Here is a 20,711-nt window from a genome sequence, read left to right on the forward strand (position 1 = left end):
ACATCAATAAGTAAACAAAATAAGTTCCAAAATGCCATATACAGCTTGATCCCTCTCACTAAATAATATATTTATATGCATGAAAGATACTGAAAAGATGTATGCAATAATGTCCAATGCCATCATCTTCAGAGGTTGGATAAAGGTGATACTTCTTCCCCATGATCTGCATTTTCACAAATTCTCTACCGCTAACAGATAATACACTTTTTAATAAGAAAAATCGTTTTCAAGAAAAGACAGAAATTCCCATAGAGTTCCATTTAACAAATATTCCCAGAGCATCTGTTATGTGTCAGGCTCTGGGGAAGTCATTAGGGGGTCCAATGGTGACTTAATCGCTGATTCCATACAGTGACAGGCACGTAGGAAGATACACCATTTAGGGGGTAAGTGTAGATAAGAATGAAAGCACAGACTTTAGAAATGCTAAGCTATGAACACATCTGTTTTTGTCAGCTTTTTCACTGCTGTGACTGAAAAACCCAATCAGAACAATTGTAGAGGAGGAAAAGTTTATTTGCAGGTTCACGGTTTCAGAGGTCTCTGTCCATAGACAGCTGGAAGAGTGTGGTGGAGGGAAGCAGCTCACCTGATGATCAGGAAGCAGAGAGAGACTCCACTTGCCAGACACAAAATACATATTCCAAAGCCACGCCCCAATGCCCACCTCCTCCAGCTACACCATACCTGCCTTTAGTTTCCACTCAGTTAATCCCATCAGGGGATTAATCCACTCACTGGGTTAAGGCTTTCATAACCCAATCATTTCTCCTCTGAACCTTCTCACACTGTCTCACATCTGAGCTCTTGGGGGACATCTCCCATCCAAACTATAACAACATCTCATGTTCTACTGAAAATTAATTAGAAGCAGGACCATCCCATAGTTCATTGACAATGGATTAGGCCAATACTCAGCATGCAGGATCACCCCGGGTTACTGAGAACAGGTAAGTGCCCATTCATCTGTATGCTGGTAGCTAAAAGCTTATCACCATGGGACTTCAAACTTCATTTCATTTCATGCTTCTCCCCTTTGGAAAACTTCTGGCCTGAAAGATGTCCTGAACCCAATGTGATAGGTGGACCCTAAGAATAAAGGTGGGTGTTTGAGATGTTGTGGCAGGGCTTCCCAGTGGCCATGCCTCCTGAAGGCTCATAATCACCTCTATTGTCCTAAGGGAACTAAAACGAAATATAGACCCACAGGAGGTATTGGAAGGATCCATCAAATTCTATGCCTAGAGAAGATATGCCCAAGAGTCTGGTCTGCTGCTAAGAAATCCAGGAAATGATTAAACCCTTTGTAACACAACTTTGATGTGGGCTCTGGTTCATGCAGCATATCTTGATCCTCTTCAGAGGTTGAAGAATAAAGAAGAAACACCATTGTGCTACCTAGTCTCCAGGCTAGGGCAGAGAGGAACTGGAGGTAGTGACTTAAGGGTTACAACTCCAGCTTTGCCTCCCAGGGCTGAGGCCAGCCTCCCGTCTCAGCAGACAATGAGTTTGGCAATCTCTGATAGTCTTTACTGGATGCTAATCCCCATCACAGAACTTCTAGAATGCATGATATAATTTAATACACCTGGCAGATGCATCATGAGTTTGCTCTTTTGTTGTGTAATAGCCCCAAGTGAAGTCGAGGGTGGTTAATGCTCTGACAACCAGCCATTATCCCCAATAACAGGCATTCTCAAAGGATTATTGCCGTCAGAAACCATTTCGTAATAACTGGCAACTGGAAGCCAATGTAGTAATGTAGGATGGTCTCTGAGAGTTGCCATTTACTTTGCACAGATCTGCAAAGATGCTTCGAGCATCCCCAAATGGAACAGTTGGAGCCCTGATGCATTCATGAGCCATGGTAATCATGTTTGAGCTACCCTGTAGTCTTCCTCATTTTATAAGGCTTTTCATCTTCTTGCCTCATCCTTGCTTTTCATATTATTCTAGCTCCCATGAGCCAGCTTCCAGGTTAGTTCTCCTAGTCCTGGGAGCTTTCCTGTGAACGGATTTCACTATAACCATGCTCATCCTGTGAGGCCCCAGAGGGAAGGCAGAGCCATCGGGGACAGTGATTCTGAGGAATTTCTTTCTGATAATGCATGTCTGGCTTAACTGAATCCCCCTTTAGGAAGATGATTTGAGTTGGGTATGATGAGAAAAAATGACGTATTGTCCACTGCACGAAGGAGTCTAGCATCAGTCTATGGCAAAGGTAGACTTAGTTCAAGGCAGGGCTTCCCATTACTGAGTCAGTTCAGTCTCCCCGGGGAGATTTTCTTCCAGGGAGTAGTTTTGTTAGACACAAATCCTCTCTTTAAAAACAGCCTATGAATGAAATATCTCCTTAGGACACTTCTCAGAAAAGCAATCGTACCATCCAAACTCAAACTCCAAATTCTGAGACATCAAGAAGGTAGGTTTTTTATGTCACCACTATGATAAAAATCACAGAGTTCTTTGTACTTCACGCAGACTGCATAAATCCCAGCTGTTTGAACTCGGGCAACGTGCTCACTGATGAAATTAAATCGACATCATCTTCCTTTATCTTGACAGTTCAGATGACTGCAGGCAATTGCTGCTCTGGTGGTTGGGTTAGGATAGTCAGTGCTAAAATTATTATACTGCCTTTAAGTTTATCTTTGATTAAAAATTAAATTTAACTTCCCTTTATCATTCTCCATATTCTAACAATACGCATGTGTTCTTCAAGTTAAATCAAGATGGACTAAATATTTAATACCCTTTTCTAATTAGCTACAACTGTTACCTGATTTCTCTCTGTAAATGAATGTGAAAGGGCCCGGGAGGCCTAACGTTAACCTTCATCCACTCTCGTTATAGGAGAGAAATTACAGACTCTAATTAGATGCTTCGAATTGCAAAGAAATAGAATTTTCATAACCAGCTTATTAAAATCCTAGGGCCCCTTTGGGATAGGGCAAATTGCTTCTACCCTGAGCTGCTTATCCTGGTACAACACCACACAGAAGACTCCCGTTGTCTGCCTGACACAGCTCAGATTTCTCCCAAATTAATGAGTACGCAAATTATTCCAGCTGCCCTCTTGGCACAAGGAAAAAATTGAAAATCTATGACTGCCAAGTGACGTGGGAAACTCAGCTGCTAAATAAAATCCGCTTATAGGGACACAGCTGCTAAGGTTCCTATTTACATTAAAATTACTAAATCCATGAACACAGAACAAACGTCCCAAGATAGTTAAGCAGTGCTCAACACTTGGGTTAACTCTTTTATTATTCCAAGGCCCTGAAGGTGCAAGTATCTCAAACAGTGAGCCAGAGCATGAGGTTTTTACCAAATAGCATCCCTCTCCCCCTGCCCCCTCCAGGACAGATCCCTAAGCATCAGAGTGGAAGGACCAATGGGGATTGTCACTGGTTTGTCCCCCAGTGTGGGAATCTTCCATCAGTCTGACTTCAACTGGTATCTTGGCAGAGCTTTCATTCTCACTGAGATGAAACATAGATGTTAGATTAAAGGTTGGACATTTCATGGATCTTCTGCAGGATTCTCTCTTCAGGACTCTGACCCCCTAACTTCTTCTAGGGTCTGCATAAAACTCTGTCAACTTAGATGTGGAAGCCTAGCAAATGGCGGAGAGAGGTCAGCAGTCAATGAATGGTGTCTGCAATAGAAGCACTTGGCCATTTGGTGGAGCCTCTTAAGAAGACTCCTGAATAACCACTTCAGACGGAGAGTGTGGAGAATAAAGAAGATCGATGAAGCATGGATGGAAAGGGTCCAAGAGGATGGGTACTCCTTAACACTTATTAACATGAAATTAATATGATCTTTGATTCCCCAAGTTCCAGACGCTAAGAGATTTTATTCAAATATTTCTGAAATCCCAGGTTATTATTAACAACCTGGTTCAGATCAAAATCCTTCAGCACAAAGGCTGAACTCCTATCTAAACCCATGTCTCAGGCACATGCAAGAAATGAAACCTCCTAACGTATTTCAGAGTCAGTCTTGGGTCACCAAAGAAAGCATCAACAAGGACCATCTTTTCTTGCTGGATTGGTAAGTAGATTAAAAAAAAAAATCAAGAGTTATAGTCTGGGTTCTCTGTCTAATCACAAAAACCTGTTTTGTTTGCCATCCTGAACATCCTGCATTGTCCAAATCCTGTAGAAATAGAGAATGATGTCATCCCATAGATCAGGCTCAGGAGAAACAGATGACGATTCTGTAAACACTTCACCCTTCAACACGTAGCCTAAACAGAATACTTCCTCCCTCGGCAAGGGAAAAACGGCAACAAAGGAGATTTAAAAAAAAAAAAAAAACCAGAATGTGGACATGTGACCATCAACCCACAAACATTTGAAGATGATTAAGGAAGTACAGACATAAATGAAGATAAGAAGCAAAGCGCTGGCTTCAAAATGAAAAAAAAGGCCTTGACATTGAAGGAACCCAGTACCAAGTCAGTTTCGATTACACGGTGATGCCGGTGATCCACGCCATTGCCCTCTGCATTTCGGCTCGTATTCAAGGGTTTGTCTAAATACCTGAGTGAAACTATGAGCTCCCTTTCAACAGCGCTGCTTGGTTTAGAATCTTAGAACTCAGACATTTTAATACCTAATCTTGGATTCCTGGGTCCTGCGGCAAACCCAAAAGAGGTGGGATTTGTTGGTGTTTCCCAAGGAGGTGTGTCCTACTGTCCTAATAAAGACAGGATTCTCCCAGATCCTTGCCTGTCACTTTCATCATGACACTTCTGAGTCTTTGAGGGCCAGTAGGAGCCAGGGGCACATTATGGGTCAAATGAAAAATCAGCATAATGCATCCTTGAAGAGAAAGTAGAAGATGTAAATGACCAGGAACTGGATAAGCACACTCACATTTAATCTTGCCTTTGACAATTTGAGACTCAGACACAAGTGGTCTTCAATAGCAGTGGGGTTACAGAGAGTCTTAAACAAACACAAAAAAGCACTAATATATCGGGTCAAGAGAACCTACTGGATAAAAAGCACAGAATCAAGTACCAATTATCCATTCTAATAATAGGAATAGTTACATGGTTCATATAAAACACCAGAGACTCCTGCTATCCATTTCAGAAGGCAGTATGACTATGCATGAAGGTATATCTTTCCTAATTATTTAGGGCAATGTTAGTCTGAAAATGTAAAAAAGGAAAAGTACATACAAATACATATGGATGCCCATATATATTGTCCCTTAGCATGTAACCACATAAAATCAAAAGACAAAGTTATATGCAATCACTGATTGACTTTTTGGATTCTTTTCTTTCTGCCAAGTTGATTCTTTGAGGACAATCACCAGCCTAGCTGTGTGTGGTATATCAAATAGGCTGACAGTCTTTAAAGCATAGTTCCCTAGCTCTCATTGTCATGACGCTATTACTTGATCTCTTGACAGTTTAAATTTAGAAGATCAACTCCGAAGATGTATGTCAAGACAATTTTAATTAACTTTGTTTCAGCAACGCAGCAATGCTTTTCAAATGGGGTGACGGTGCCTGGCCAAGAGTCGGCCTCACTTGGGGTACATTAAATAGTCTCTTTTAATCTAATTTATTCCCCAGAAAAGGTGAAACATCCCAAAAAGACTGTTCCCGTTAGGCATGCTCTCCTATCAACATGGTCTAGCTAGCCTTTTGACTATTCAGTGACCACTGGAAGCAGAGATAAGACCAGCGGCTCCATAGACACAAATCTAACTCAGTGTTTCACAAATAACGTTTTTTGTGCATGGTCACAGCTGTTATTAATGTGAATTCCATGGGCAATTTCAGTGCCCCCAAAGGATGTTTTCAGTCTCCTTCATCACTATGCTCTAGTACCTAAAGAGCAAAGTTGAACATATGTGAAAGATACTGATTTTTGTCTTTAACAGGGTAATATTGTAGAGTATTCATATTTTAGGGGGCAGTGTGAAGACTAAGGCTTTCTAAGCTTCCCACATGTATTTAGTAAAAAAAATAATAAATCAAAAGCCTCTATGGACACTAATTTTTAAAACATGGATCACCTTTAGAAGTTAGCATTTATAGAACTATGCACTCTGAGAAGAAGTACTTGGTGAGTACTGAGACAGAGGCACTACTCCTATTGATTACACTTGACTGGAGGAGAGCTGGCATTTCTGGGCTCTGCATTTTATCAATGAAGCTACATCTCAATGCCCACCACCACCTGGTGACTTCAGTACAAAGGGCAATGGCAGATGGAGTCCAACGTCCAGAATGAAACAACTTTTATGGCAAAGTTAAAAAGTGCTACCTGGAGAAATTCTGCTTCTAGATATGATGGAGTTAGCTATTGTCAGATGAAAATATTGAAACATTGAAAACATCTATCATCATTACCTATGAAAGTCTGGATAAACTACATATGCATGCATTCTTTCTCCCTCTCTGTTTTTTTTCTCTCTCTCACACACACAAACGTGCACACATACACAGTGTCAGAGAATAACAGTTGCAACAGTTTTTGTCAGCTTTTTCACTTCTGTGACCAAAAGACCTAACAAGAATAATTTTAGAGGAAATGTTTATTTAGCGCTCATGATTTCAAAGGTCTCAGTCCAAAGTTGGCCAGTTCCATTGCTTTGGGCCCAAATGAGGCAAACCATCATGGCAGAAGGGAGTGGAGGATGAAAGCTGCTCAGATCATGGCAATCAGGAAGCAGAGAAAGGATTGTGCTCATGAGGGTCAAAAGATAAACTCAGAAGTCACACCTCCAGTGACCTACCTTCTAAAGTCACATCCTAACTGCCTAGAGTTATCACCCAGTTAATCCCTACCAAGGGATTAACCCATTGATTAACTTACTACAATCATCATCTAATTGTTTCACCTCTTAACCTTTTTGCATCTCTTACCCATGAGTTTTTGGGGGACAACTAACATCCAAACCATAGCAAGTACCAAATCCTACTGTGAAAAGAATTACAAGGAGCAAAGACCTATACCCTTTGCCAGTACACAGGGCAAGACATGAAAACTAAACAAAAAACAGTAATATAGAGTTGGTGGCAGTAATATAGAGTTGGTTGAGAGGGGAAGGCAAAGACTGGGTTTGGGGATATGGAGAAAATCAAAATACCTGATCCCATAAGAACATCATCATAAAAAGGGGGGACTGGAATCCAGAGAAATCAGTCCCTAGTCTGCAGGCAATTTCTCTTAAGGCATTTGGCAATACCCAAGTTGTGCCTGTGTTAGATTCTGATTTCATCAAACTGTGCAGAAAGTGGCTGCTAAGAGATTGAAATGGGACTGGCTTATTTCACTTAGCATGATAGTCTCCAGATCAATCCAGTTGCTGGCAAATGTCATAAAGTCATTCTTTAAGACTGAGTAATACTCCATTGTGTATATATACCCCATTTTCTTTATCCATTCATCTGCCGAAGGGCACCTAAGTTGGTTGTGAATCCCACCATCATGTATATCTGTAAGAACTTGACTAAGATATATTACATGCTTGTGTAATTATACCAAATGGATTCTGCTGTCATGTATAACTAAAAAGAACGAATTTAAAAAAGAGAGATTATAATGTTGAACAGAGAATCTGATAGTCACAAAATGATGGAAATTAAAATTTGAAGTTAAGGATTCATCAGGAGGAGGGAACAAAGAAACTCCAGGCTTTTGGCTGAAATCTCTTGAAGTGGTTATGCCTTAGCAGTAAGGACAAATTATAAACAAAGGAGTTGTCATTGGATCAAGATACTCTGTAATCTATCTTCTGTCACCAAATGTCTTTCTTTCAAGACAAAGATAAGAAAACTCAAATCCTCAACAATTCTTCATATAGGTAAGTTATCAAGAATTTCCAGGCACACCCAGAAACAGAAGGAAACTCAAGAGGAAAATAAATCAAAGTGACAACAGATTTACAGGTGATCCAGATATTACAGTAAGTCAGCATGAACTCTAAAATAATGATGATTACAATATCAAAGAAGGTAAATGAATGGAGTTGGGGAAGATCTTGCTAAGTGAAATAAGCCAAACAAAAAGAACCAAAGGTTGAATGTTTTCTCTGATATGAAGAAGCTAATTCACAATAGGCAGTTGTGGGGGTGAGGGAAGAATAGAGTTACTTTATATTCGGTAGAGGGGAGTGAAGGGAGGGGAAGGGGTATGGAGGAAAGAATGACAGTAGAGTGAAAGGGACATTATTACCTCATGTACATGTATGACTGCATGACCGATGTGATCCTGCAATATGTATAATCAGAAAAATGAGAGATTATACTCCATTTATGTGTGATCCATCAAAATGTATAAATGAATTCTACTGTCACATACAACTAATTAGAATAAAACAATTAATAATATATACATAAATAAATGAGAAAAATAAATAAAGACCAGATAAGACAGATAAAAAAGAAAAGAAATAAAAACCTGACTTATGTTAAGAAATTGAATATAATTCTTAGAATTGAAAACAGTAACTATAATTATTAATTCAGCACAGATAATATAGAAGATGCTATAAAAGAGAATATTAATGAACTGAATGAGAAATCAGTAGAAAATATTCAGATTGAACTGTAAAAAGGAAATAATGGAGAATAAACAATGAAAAAATAAACATGTGATCCAGTCAAAAAGCCGATACATAATTGGGATTCCAAAGGAATTAAGGGAAAGAATGGGGTGAAGGCAATATTTGAATAAAATCAGCCCAAAATATTTACAAAACTGATGATAATCATCCAGCCATAGATTCTAGAAGATATACAAACTTCTACTAGAATAAATAAAAACACCTACATATGCCATAAGAAAAATTCTAAAACTAAAGAAAAAAGTCTCTTAAAGACAACAAAACTTAAAAAGACAGTACCCATAAACAAGCAATAATAGCACTGATGACTGAACTTATCAATAGAAATAGTAAAAGGAGATGACATAGAGGCTGAAAGAACATCATTCTCAAAATGAAATTTGACACCTAGTAATCGACAAATTAGTATCATTTATTTTCAGGTCAGGCATGGTGGCACATGCCTGTAATCCCAGCAGCTCTGGAGACTGAGGCAGGAGGATCTCAATTTCAAAGCCAGTCTCAGCAACTTGGTGAGGCCCCAATTGCAAGTTCCCGTCTCAAAATAAAATATGAAAAAGTGCTGGGGACGTAGCTCAGTGTAAAGTACCCATGGGCTCAACTCCTGGTACCAATAAATAAATAAATAAAAGACCCAACCCCTTTCAGGCAAATGTACCAGCAGAATTCAAAAGAATTATTCAGGCAGAAGGAAAATGATCCCAGTAGGGAGCAGGAAGAAATTAAGAACACAAAAGGGGATGGTATATGAGTAAATCTGGCTGAATAGTATCTACTTAAAATAACAATAATCATGATTTATTGTTTAAATTAGCCCCAACGACCTGAAGGGTTATAAAAAGTTAAACAGTGGTGAGGCTTTACCTGGAAAGTGGTAAAAGTAATCATTTAATGTAGATTCTAATGAATTGAGGATGAAATTATGATCTCTGCAGTTACCACTAAAACAAGTAGCAAAACAATGTATTACTAACAAGTTAATAGAGGAGAAAATTGAAAAGCAAAACATTTTTGCCTTGTTTTAGATCAATCAACTACAGAAAAACAGAGATGGGGAAAAATAGCAAGATGTTAGTTAAGCTCACATATATAATGATTATGCTGAATACCCACTAGTTTTAGTATAGCCTGTCTTATATTTTTACTTTCAACTCATGAAAGCACCATTGAATTTAAATTAATGCTTATTATCTTTTGATAGATAAATAACAGATGGTCTGATTCATCAGGTTAATATGACACCCTCACATTTGTACATTAATAAGAGAGTCACAACAATATATAAAGTGAAAATGAACTGAAAGGAAAAACTGAGAACTATAATATCATAGTGGGGGATTTTAACACACCTCTCCACTGGTAGAATAAGCAACAAAGCAATCAGCAGGAACGTACATCTGAATATCACAAGGGGCAGTTTGACCCCACTGGTACGTACAGAACACTTCATTCATTCATCAACTGCAAAATGCATTGTGTTCATAAGTGCTCAAAGATCATTACCTGAAGCACACCACATGTTCATCTATATAGCAAGTCTGAGTATATCTGGAAGGATGGAAATTGCACAGAAAGTATTCCACATCACAGTGCAATATGCTAAAAAGCATAATAAAATATGAGCTAGAATCTCAATTGCTTTACAAATAAATAATACACTTTAAACAATGTGTGGGATGAAGAAAGTTCACAATGAAAATCAGAAAACCATTGGTGTTGTTTTGGATGTGAGGTGTCCCCCAAAAGCTCACATGTGACACAATGCAAGAAGGTTCAGAGGAGAAATGATTAGCTTATGAGAGTCTCCACCCAATCAGTGAATGAACCCCCTGACAGGATTAAGTGAGTGGTAATTGAAGGCAGGTGGGGTGTGGCTGGAGGAGGTGGGTCATTGGGAGTGTGCCTGTGGGGAACATATTTTCTATCTGGAGAGTGGAGTCTCTCTCTCTGCTTTCTGATCATCATGTGAGCTGCTTCCCTCCACCACACTCTTCCGCCATGATGTTCTGCCTCACCTCCAGCACCAAAGAATGGAGCCTGCTGTTTATGGACTGAGACCTCTGAAACCATGAGCCCCAAATAAACTTCCTCCTCTCCAATTGTGCTGGTTGCATCTTTCAGTCATAGTGGAGAAAAAGCTGACTAAAACAGTTGGTACTCAATGATAACGACAGTCTGATATCTAAATGTGTGATACCATGAAAGCAACTCGAGGGAAAACTGTACTTCTGACTCGCATCACAAAAAAGAAAGAAGGATGAAAATCAGTGATTTGAGGCTTAATGTTTACAAGCCAGAAAGTGTCAAGCTTAACCCTAAGGAAGCGGCAGGAAGGAAATAAAAAATAAGAACAGAAATCAATGACAGGAAACAGATGTGCAATGTCAAAAATTATTTCTTGAAAAATCTGTAAAATTGATAAATCCTTAACAAGATGAATTTAGGGGAAAAAAATGAGAGAAAACACAAATTAACCATTTTAGGAATGAAAAAGAGGACAGCCCTACAGATTTTTTTAGAAAACATGGGGACTTTAAAAACAACTTTTGGCTAATAAATATGAGAATTTATGGGAAGAGGACACATTGCTCAGAAAGTACAATTTACCAAAACTGATTCAAGATGAAATGTTAAAATCAGAATAGTCTTCCATCTATTAAAATAATTGAATTTATAATAAAAAATCTTCTCCCAAAGTAAACTATAGTCCCTTGTGGCCTTCCCATTGAATTTTTCCATACAATTAAGAAATATCAATCTTACATGAAACAATCCAGAGAATGTAAAAAGAAGAAACACTGCCCAAATCATTTGGAGGCCAGCATACTCTAATCAAAACCCTGAAAGAGGCTTCACAGAAAAGGAAATTTCAGACCGCGATATCTCTTTTGACATAGACCCAAAGATCTTTAAATCATGGCAAATTAAATGTGGTGAGACGTGGAAGCTTAATATATTGTGAAAAAATGAGATCTGTGCCATGAATGTAAGGTCATTTCATTTGAAAATGAAAATGTAATCTCTGGCAATAAAAAAAAGAAAAATTATATGATAATCTTAGTAGTTGCAAAAGCAGTTGATCAAATTCCACACCCATTCCACAAAATTCTTTCCATGCTAGGAATAGAATTGCACTTCCTTAACTTTAAAAAGGTTATGCGTAGAAAGTTATCCACAAAAACCTAGAGTAGGACAGTGCTTAATGGGAAACCTAAAGACTTGATGCTGGGATTATGAATGAGTTAAGAGTATCTGCTAATCACTTCCATGCAGCCTTACGTTGGCCACAAGGGAAAGAAAAGAGGCAAAGGGTATACAGGTTGGAAAAGAAGAAATAAAACTGTCATTATATGATTATATTCACAGAACACAGATAGGTATGCTGTGAACAATTATAAGTAAACTTAGCAAAATCACTGGACACAAGATCAATATAAAAAGTCTATACTGGGCTGGGGTGGTGGCTCAGTGGTAGAGCACTTGCCTAGGATGTGCGAGGCACTGGGTTTGACCCTCGGCACCACATAAAAATAAATAAATCAATAAAATAATGGTATTGTGTCCATCTACAACTAAAAATATAAAAAAAGTCTATAGTTTTCATATATTAGCCAACAGAGAGTTAAAAATTAAAGGGTCGGATTCAGTTCATGGATTTGAAGACTTACTCTTGTAAAGACACATCAATTCTCCTCCAGTCCATTTTTATATTCAACCCTGTCCCAAAGCCCCAGCAGATTATTCTGTAGAAATCAACAGACTGATTCTAACACTTCTATGGAAATGCAAAAGATCAAGAAGAGCACAATTTTGAAGAACAGTAACAATACTGGGGGATTATAGTAGTACCAGAGAGCAAGACTTAAAAGAGAATTAAAACAGAGTGGAATTGGTACCAGTATAGAAAAGTAGACTAGCAGCATAACATCAGACTATCTAGAGGAAAAATCGAATACTACACTTATTTGTAAAGAGTATCATTATAATACAATGAGGAAAGAGTATATTCTTTCATAAGTGGTGCTGGATCAAGTGATTATTCAGGTAAGGAAAAATAAGCCATAATTAATTCCAGATGGATTTAATAATAAATCTTAATAGTGAAGCTTAATAATAAAGCCTTAAAAAGACAATGTTGGGGATCCTGCTTCTGGGTGCAGAAATAAATCTTAACCCATACATCAAAGAGTATTATCCATAAAGAAAAAAAAAAAACAATACATTGAATTTCAGCAAAATTAAAAGTCTTCTGTTTATCACGATACAGAATTAAAAGATAAAACAAGTCAAAAGATGGAAGACTTTTGCAGTATATATATCCAATAAAGGACTAGTATCTAAAATAATTTTTAAAAACTATTATAAATCAACAAGAAAAAAAAAAACAAAACTCAGACTACCAAATCTGTTCAATGAGCAAAATACGCATGTGAAACCTCACAAAAAAGGACATCAAAATAGCCAAAAGACATCAAAAAAGCACATTAACACTAATCATAGTGGAAATGCATATTAAAGTAACAGATACTATCTAGGTGTGGTGGCTCATGCCTATAATCCCAGCAGCTCAGGAGGCTGAGGCAGAAGGATCACAGGTTCAAGGCCAGCATCAGCAATTTAGTGAGACCCTAAAGCCATTTAGTGAGATCCTGTCTCAAATACTAATACTAATACTACTACTACTAATAATTATCATCATCATCATAGAGGTATATACTTAAGTTTTGCATACCTTATTATCACACATATTGCTGAAACTTTCAATAGAAAAGATCTTTAAAAAGTAAACTAACTATGCTTATACAATATTGTATCACTAGAAGAAGTTGGGGAAAGATATAAGGAACACTAAATTATTTTTGCTTTTCTAAAATTATTTCAATATAAAGTTTATTTTTATTCTAGAACATTTAACTGACACTCACTGTATCTATTTATGGTATACAATGTGATGATTTTATGATTTGATAGACATATGGAGTGTGTAATGAGAACCATGATCCAATTAACTTATTCTTAATTACCCATTTATCCACTAAGATTCCCCAGAACACGTTCATCTCATAACTGAAAGTTTTCACCATTTGACTAACATGTCCCCATTTCTCCCACCTCCCTGTTCCCTGGGCAACCCACATTACACTCTTCCGTTCTATGAGTCTAACCTTTTTTGATTCCACATGAGTGGAATCTAAGAGACCACACAATACCTTTCTGTGTCTATTTTAGCACAATATCCTCCAGTTTCAGCCATACTGTCACAAATTATAGGATTCCCTTTTTTTATGGCTGATTAATATTTCATAACATACTGCACACACACACACACACACACACACACACACACACACAAGTATACACCCCACAATGTCTTTATCCATTCATCCATTCAGTGATGGACACCTAGGTAGTTTCCACACCTTACTTATTATGAATAAGGCAGCAATGAACATAGGAGTGCAGGCATCTCTTCATGTTACTGATTTGATTCATTGAACCCAGTACTACCATAACCCTCATGACAGTGTGCAAACAACCCACAGGTATGGAGAATCTGTGATTATAATATTCTTGCCAAGAATGTGAACATGTTAGATGACTTACAAGAGTGGCACTGGTCAAATGTCACTGCTGTTGCTGGTCAACCCACAAACACAGCCTCCTCCCCACCAAGAAGATTCAGAAACTATTGTCATTTATGTAAAACTCTAGGTGAAACCATTGACCTTACCAATGTCCATTCTCTAAGCATGACCATTGCTCTCACTAAGGACAGCCTAAAGAATCTTGGGTTATGTTCAGTCCTGGGAGGAAGGCTGAGGGTTCCTATGAGGCAGAAAAAGGTGAGTTGCTGGGCTTGTTCTCTGGGTAAACCATCCCGAGAAGATCGCTAGCTCTGAAGGATGCCCTGACCACACAGCACAGCTCCACCCCCACCCCCATCCCAGTCAGGGCAATGTGCTTGATAAACGAAAGAGCGTCTGCTTTCATGACTTCCTTATGAACTGTAATCTCGAATAAATTAGTGCCTAGTGCTGTTGCTATTCTCCCACAGATGAACAAAGGCCGTCTGCAAACAATAGCACCCTTGTTTCCAGGCTCAGTGACATTAAAATATCATCTTGTCTTTCATCATCTTTGTCTTTATCTTCAGTTATTCCCACTGTGGGATGAAAACAGCCTAAAACAAGATATAACTTCTGCTGAGTCCAAGACCTGCCACATACTTCTTTCCAACAAAGAAATCACAGCTCTCCACTGCCTGTCCCTTGGTGCACTAGCCACAATCCACCACAACCAACAGATCCAGCCTCCTCACCAAGAAGATTCAGAAACCATTATCGCTTATGTAAGACTTGAGCAATGGCTATATTCTCCAACATTTCCATCTTGTAATTACATATGATGCAACCTGGAGGAAAGCTTAATGGAATAAACATTCACCCCGAGATTTAACAACATGAAAGTAGGATTTGAAGATAATGCCCAGAGTCCACATAGTCTCTGGCCCAAGACGCGCAGGGACATGGCTCTCTTCAATTGTGATTATTTTCCAAGAGGACCTTCACATGTATCAAACATGCCAGGGCTGAACCTGATCCAGCACTTACCACCCGTCCCCTGTGCCAAGCACTTCAGCAGGGTTAACCCTTTGAGAAAGATACTCAGTTTATCTGGATCTGACAAATGGGGAAACCCAGGCTTGAGGTCACTCAACTGATGAAAAGAGAAGAGAAGGAAGCCGAACCCCAGAGTCCATTATCTTTTCTACAACCTGAACTCCTTTTCTTATGCGAACTAATAAAATGGGATCCAGGAAAGAGTGGTCTCTAACCTCTTTCCATTGGCTATTTTTCCATAAGGATAATGGTATCTGTTTGGGTCCTGCCCAGTTTGCTTTCCTCTCGTGACACGGTCAGTTCTGCATAAACCACATTTGCTGCGGAGGATCAGATAATTCCAAAGGCATCTTAGACCTTGAGCTTTGGCTTCAGAAAGGAAGAAGGAATTGGCTCTGACTTATCATGATTCTTTTTATCATCACTTCTAGTCGTAAGCAGGATAGCATCCGATTCTTCCTCAAGTCAGAACTGCCAGTGACTCCCTGCAAACCAAGCCCATGGAATGGCAAGACATAATGGGGTCATGGTGGGCAGTTAATTGAGCATTTGCTTATGTGTCTGGCAATGTCATTATAGAAGTCAATTCATTTCGTCATCATGGCATTCCTACAGGGTGGTATGGTAGGCACCCTGTCTGGAAATTTGTGATTACATGGTTCATGACAAAGGAGAGTTGACATTGCAGATGGAATTAAGATTGTTCATTAGATGATCTTAAAATAGGACCAGTAATCCCTCTGGGCCACAGTAACCACAGGATCATTTAAAGTGAAAGAGGATATAAGAGTCAGAACATTGCATGTGAGAAAGACTTATCCTGCTGGCTTTGCAGATGGATGGGGCTGTGAGCCAAGAACTGCAGGTGGCCTCTAGAAGCTGGAAAGAGTGAGGAAACAAATTCTCCCCTGGAGTCTCCAGAAAACATTACAGCCCTGCTCATACCTTGCTTCTAAGCTGGTGAGATCCACAGCGGATGTCCAGACTATACAACTGTAATAAATCTGAGTTCTTTTAAGTTACTACATTTGGGGCAATTTGTTGGAGCAGAAATGAGAAATGATACAGGTAGGTTTTATTAAGATTAAGATCTTCAATTTATAGAACAGAGCAGTTGAGAGTTCTGGAACGTTGCCTGAGGTTACCTAACTAGGAAGTTGGAGAGTCAGAATTTGAACCATGCTGTCCAGAGCATGGTTATATTATATTATATGACATTATATGATTATATTATATTATATTACATTATATTATATTATGTTATATTATACATTCCTATTAAGGCAGCTATTCTTACTTCATTTCTCCTATAAGGTCTTTCATTAAAACAAAGACTTTGTTGACTAAGTTATTATGCACTTGTAGCATTGGAAGGGGAGGGAGGAGAGGAAGACAACCTTTTTCTGCGTTATATTCCTCAGGACTCACCTCTGACGGAGTCACTCCAGCAGCAGGCCTGTCATCAGAGATTAGGTGGATTGGCTCTATCAGGTGAAAAAGGCAGACTCCTGATTTTCCACCCAACATCCTTTCCTATTTCTCCTGACTGCCAGCAGGTAAGGAATCATGATTTGTCTAAGTCAATCATGGTAAGTCCATTTCTTTTGCGAGTCATTGGCTCTGGCATGAACATGTGACCTGTTTCAGGCCTATGAGATCTACAGAAGTGCTTTATAGAGGATGAGGAAAGGTATATGCATGTTCTTTATCCATTCATCCATTGGCAGACACCTGGGCTAGTTCCAGAACTTGGTTATTGTGAATTGTGCTGCTGTACACGTGGGTATACATGTATCACTCAAGTATATTATGAAAAGAGCTATACAGGACTGAGCTGTAGCTCAGTGGCAGAGCGTTTGCCTAGCATGTGTGAGGCACTGGTTTAGATCCTTAGCAATGCATAAAAATAAACAAAATAAAGTCATTCTGTCTATAAACACACACACACACTCTCTCACACACACACACAAAGAGTTATACAGGAGGCTTCTCTTGGTGGCTCCTCAAACTGCTGCCACTACCTAAGTTTATGATGCTGTCACTATTTATATGCTGAGAATGGTGGAAAGAACATCAGCTATAAAGATTCCTCTGAGCTTTGGAATTACCTAGCTGCAGAATTGCTTTGTCTCCACATGACAAACCTTTATTTATTTATTTTTTTTTGTCCCGGGGATTGATGCCAGAGGAGTTCAACTACTGAGCCATATCCCCAGCCCTTTTTATTTTTTATTTAGAGACAGGATCTTGCTTGGGGCCTTTGGGGCCTTGCTAAATTGCTGAAGCTGGTTTTGAACTCCTGATCCTCCTGCCTCAGCCTTCTGAGCCACTGGGATTACAGGCATGTGCCACCAGGCCTGGCTCCAGATGACAAACTTGTAAAGTTAGCTTGTCCTACCTGGAGCGATAGGTCTTTCTTGTGGGTGTTTGTTACTTTGTTACTTACTAAGCCAAGGCACAGTCTCAGGTACACAGTACCCAGTGAACAGTAGTTATTATTCTTTTCTTACATGAGAGAAACCCGGCTCCAAGACGTAAGTTATCTTGAGGAAAAAAAAAATGCATTATTTTATGGAAGAGTTTGAATTAGAATTCAGACCTATGTGAGTCTAAAACTTGGGCCCTACCCATCAATCAGACAGTCTTTCCCCTATTTGTTATTTTATGTCAAGAGTTCAATTACCTTCTATCAAAATACACTACAAAGTCCTGGAAGAATGACAGGGAGTTAAGCAGGTCATTCTGCTGACCCAGATTGGAATTAAATTACCTCCGAAGATGTGCCTCTGACTTTTAAGTATTTTCAATTGTAGGTAAAGATATTTAACTAAATATTTTAAGTAATAGCCTCCCAAATGGTAGCAAAGCTTTTGTAATGGCTCTAAGGTCTCGGAACATATTTAAAATATAATGCATTTCCTATTATGCTCTTCATATGGCTAACAATTAATATTCTAATTACTGGTTAGAAAGCATTTCTGCAGAGAGATCTTCCTCAAAGTTACCTCCAAAGACTAGGAATATGGGTCACCATATGACCCAGCTATACATTCCACAGTATTTATCCAAAAGAATTAAAGTCAGCATGCTATTGCGATACGTGCATACCCATGTTTATAGCAGCACAATTCACAATGGCCAAGCTATAGAACCAGCCACGTGTTTGCCAACAGATGCATGGATAAAGAAAATGTGGCATATATACACAATGCAGTTTTATTCTGCCATCAAGAAGAATGCAAATTATGTCATTTGCAGGAAACTGAATGGAACTTAAGAATATTAGGTTAAGCAAAATAAGCCAAAGTCAAAAAGTCAGGGTGGTTATGTTTTCTCTCATATGTGGAAGCTAGAGAGGAAAAAGGGAAAAAAATGGGTGGGGGAATCTATAAAAACTGAAGGGAGCTTAGCAGCATAAAGAAAGGGGACAGCGTGGCGGGGGAGGGAGGGAGAGAGAAAAGGCATTGGGGAATGAAATTGAACAAATTATGCTGTGTGCACGTAAGAATATGTAACACAAGAATCCCACTAATATGTATAACTATAATGTACCAATAATAAAAGTAAAAGCAGAGAGATCCTCCTGAAGCCGCTGGTATAAATGTAGTCTTTTGTTAAAATCCAGATGCTCACAATCCCTGTACACTCAGGAGAACTCTGCTTCCCAGACTCCTTTGCAGTGACATTGGATCCATGTGGCTAGCTTCTGGACAATGAAATATGAACAGAAATGGTACACTCACTTACGGGTTGGTTAAAAATCCATTGTGCAATATGTGGGTATGTTTACTGTCCTTCCTGCCACAATTATGAAAACCGTATTTTGAAGTTGGTGGTGCCAGGGATAGAAGGAAGCTGGATCTTCACCTCCCAAGAGAACTACTCTACCTGCATCATCTTATGATGTGAGAAGAAACAAAAGACGGTGGAATGGATCTAACATGACTTTCCTTTGTACATACATGAATATTCCACAGTTAATCTCCATATCATATACATCCACAAGACTGGGGTCCTAATTAGAATAAGACACACTTCCTGTTTGTATAAATATGTCAAAATATACTCTACTGTCATGTATAACCAAAAGGAACAAATTTTTTTTAAAAAACTTTTTTTCTGTTAAGTCATTTAAATGTGCTCTTTGTCACTGTAACTATTATGGCAAGGTGGCTCAGCCCAGTCTCATTAATACAAGTCTTTCTTCAGGACATGATTTATATTTCATCACACTGAAACAATTCGCTATTAAAGGTTTCATTTAGAGTTGGCTTTTTCATTTCCTGATACCCCAATAACCACCACTCACCTGTGGCACTTATTCAGTGCCTGCTACACACAATAGTTACTCCACAATATTCGTTCAATGCAGGAATAAATGGAAAATTAGAAAATGAATGAATCCACTCTGTGATTTGTTTCCCAAGTCTCTGCCTATTTTTCTATTTTTTTCTTTCCTTTCTTTCTTTCCTTTGTGTGTGTGTGTGTATGTGTGTGTGTGTGTGTGTGTGTATGTGTGTGTGAAAGTCAAAGAAATATTTTCTTCTTGGAAAACACAGGTGGTAGGTATTGGGCTTTCCTTTAAAGATAAGATTTTGAACAGTATGCAATTAGTTTTAAAATCAGGATGGGTGTAGAGTCAGATTTTAGGGTTGATGAACAGATATAAAGAATAGTTATTTAAAATTGGTCTCACCTCATCATACCCACACCCTGGAGGAAATTCTAGGGTCTCTTAGGATTGGGGCATTCAAATTATGGTTTAGCTTATAAACCTGCATCAACAGCATTCTTCTCTAAAAGATCTAGTTATTTCTTTCCAAATAGCCCCTGTCTTCTACCTCCCACATCCTTGGGCAAAGGTGGGAGCATTCTGTGCTAAGATGCAGCTTTCATCTAAACCTCTGCTCAATCAACATACCTATTACCAACAACTCCATGTCCAGTTTGGCAGTAGGCCTAAGATTTCCAATCAAAAGGATCTTGTTCAATTCCATCCTTTCAAAGAACCATTTGGGTTATTTTTCTATCCTGTGTCTTTGGTATCTCTACAGAGTGGGACAAACAAGCATCTTATAATCTGGATCTTGGAATTTATTGCACAGAATTGAAATATCTGTGCTTTATTAAAATATGCAGGCAAAATCATGATGGTCTCCCATCAAATTAAATAATACCTTTGGTTATATAATGTCATACCATGCAGCTACTTCTCAGAATTAAGATCAGAGCCAGGCGTGGTAGCTCACATCTATAATTCCAGTGACATAAGAGGCAGAAGCAAGAGGAACTCAGCTAATTAGCAAGAGCCTAAGCAATTTAGAAAGACACTGTCAAATAAATAAATAAATAAAAAGTAAAAAATAAAATTACCAAAGGACTAGGGATATAGCTCAGTGGTAAAGCACCCCTGGGTTCAATCCTCAATTAAAAAAAAACAAAAAAACAGGTGAGATTACAATCAGTGAAGAGGAAGGGGATGATATTCAT

The 20,711-nt window shown here is 38.6% G+C and overlaps 1 protein-coding gene across 1 annotated transcript in view; it reads right to left on the reverse strand.

The window, feature by feature from the left end:
• The window catches only part of CACNA2D3 (calcium voltage-gated channel auxiliary subunit alpha2delta 3), an 871,596-nt gene that overhangs the window by 338,449 nt on the left and 512,436 nt on the right, over positions 1-20,711 (reverse strand).

This window comes from Sciurus vulgaris, assembly GCF_902686455.1.
Source record: "Sciurus vulgaris genome assembly, chromosome: 16".
NCBI classification, from domain to species: Eukaryota; Metazoa; Chordata; class Mammalia; order Rodentia; family Sciuridae; genus Sciurus; species Sciurus vulgaris.